We start from the raw sequence: 2,143 nt of genomic DNA, 5'->3' as shown, positions 1-2,143 counted from the left end.
TGTGTGTGTGTGTTTGTTTTTAAATCAATAAGTAATCTAGGACTAGCATTACGTTTGCTAGACCTGGCATTTACTCAGTACATAAAGTCCAAAGTTTAGTTTCCTTTCCTTTTAAAATTTATTTTATATTTTGCAATGTTTTCCCCCCCTTAATATTTAAGTTTGTTGATGTGTAGTTCTTTTTCTTCAGTGAGGCATGAGTTTCTTTTCCTGGTCCCTGATGAGTTTCAAACAGTTGGCACACCAGTGGCACTGCTGACTGCTTTCTGGGCAGCCTCTCTAGCTCAATGGGCTTGAAGAACAGTGACAGCTTCCATCGGCTGTAGAATAAAGAGGCTCTGGAGACCCCAGCACATGAAGAAGTCCTGAATTATCCATCTCCAACAATATGCAGTGACTTTACCAGCTAGAGTAGGTTGCCTGGCTTGAATTAGAGGAAACAGCCATTCACCCAGCATTTGCTTTTGCTCTTGAGGAGGGGCAGATGCCAATATGGAAGCAGTCAAAGGCTCCTGACCTTGTACATGAGCAGCAGGCTGCTGCTACACGGTAACTGGTGGCTGTGTGCTAAGGTGTTGTGAAGGATTGCAAACCCCTGTAGCATATTTATACTGTGGAACGGTGTGGATAGCAGGCATAGCTGCAGCTGCCGCCACTGCAGGATGTGGACCCATTGTCTGTGTGGATGTGTTAGCAACACACTCTGTGGACATGACATGTGGAACCTGTGAAGAAGCTGGTCTCACAGTACTAAATGGTGGTCCAGGAGCGGCTGGGCAGAAAGCACCAGGCAGATTTTGGAAGGGATGAGGTCTGGCACCCTGAGCCCTTGGTCTTAGTTGAGCAATTTGACGAGGAGGATAGTATGCAGTACGGTTCTGAGTTTGTGAGATAGCTGCCAGGAAGTAACCTGAAGGAGGTGTTGGCTGGTAGCGGGTAAGATTACTGGGTTGGGCACAGCTCTCACACTTGCCATTCTCTGCATATACTGGTTAGTGAGGTGAGCCTGGCGCTCTTCTTTGCGCTGAGCTAAAGCTACACACAATGGCTTGGTAGCCACAATTCTACCATTCATTTCTGTAACTGCTTTAGTGGCTTCCTCTGGGGAGGAGAAACGTACAAAACCAAACCCTTCGCTAGGACCACCCTCCATCATAAACTTTGCACCAGTGATTGTACCAAATGGAGAAAATTCTTTCTGGAGACATCCCTCATCAATACCATCATCAAGATTTTTCACATAAAGGTTAACACCCTGGTATCTGGTGGCCCTATCTTGGTTCATGTGTTCAAATTTGCACCTAAGTTCCGTCTGCCATTCCGCTGTTTTATGAGCTCGGCTAATGTAGATTTGTTTTCTGTTGAGCTCCTTTCCATTCACCTCATCCACAGCTTTCTGTGTATCTTCATGTCTTTTGAAGCTTACAAATCCAAAACCTTTGGATGTCCCACCTTCATCCATCATTACTTTGACACTTAAGGCAGGTCCAAACTTGCCAAAGAGGTCCTTAAGGCGCTCGTCATCCATGTCTTCTCCAAAGTTCTTGATGTGAACGTGGTGAACTCTGTTGCCCTAGCTCCCCGTCCTGCTTCTGGTTCTTTGGGAGACTTAGATCGCCCAACAAATGCTCTGCGGCCATTTAGAAGCGTCCCCTTCATTTTTTCAATAGCCCTTTCAGCTGCTCCCTGGGTCTCAAAATGTACAAATCCATAACCCTGGGGACCATTTTCATCACAAACCACCTTGCATGAAAGGATGTTACCGAAAGCAGAAAATGTATCATGCAGTGCTTTATTCTCAATGGATTTGCCCCAATTCTAATGACTATGTTGTCCACTCCGCTTTTGTGAAGTGAAGGATCACGCCGGGACCACATGCTGCACACTGGCTTGCCCTTATGACATCCAAACTCGTGGTGTGCACAGCACGCTCGGCGGCGGCCGGCTGCTGGAAGTTCACTACGTGCTGCCCAAGGAGCGGCGGGTGACCATGTCCCTGCAGATGCAGATGGACAGGATGGGCTGGCGGCTGAACTTCTAAAGCGTCACCTCGGTCACGGTCACGTCAGGTTGTAGGTTCCCCATCTAGAGCGAGTCCCTGGGGTGGTTGGGTTTGCCGTGGTTCATCTGGGCACAGCTGCCC

The 2,143-nt window shown here is 47.8% G+C and overlaps 1 pseudogene; it reads right to left on the bottom strand.

The window, feature by feature from the left end:
- Positions 1-227: 227 nt before the first annotated feature.
- On the bottom strand, positions 228-2,127 carry LOC102763165 (annotated as a pseudogene).
- Positions 2,128-2,143: the final 16 nt, after the last annotated feature.

Source organism: Myotis davidii, unplaced genomic scaffold, assembly GCF_000327345.1.
Source record: "Myotis davidii unplaced genomic scaffold, ASM32734v1 scaffold151, whole genome shotgun sequence".
In the NCBI taxonomy this organism is placed as follows: domain Eukaryota; kingdom Metazoa; phylum Chordata; class Mammalia; order Chiroptera; family Vespertilionidae; genus Myotis; species Myotis davidii.
The sequence above is the reverse complement of the archived record's forward strand: the minus strand, read 5'-3'. Positions and strand labels throughout refer to the sequence as shown.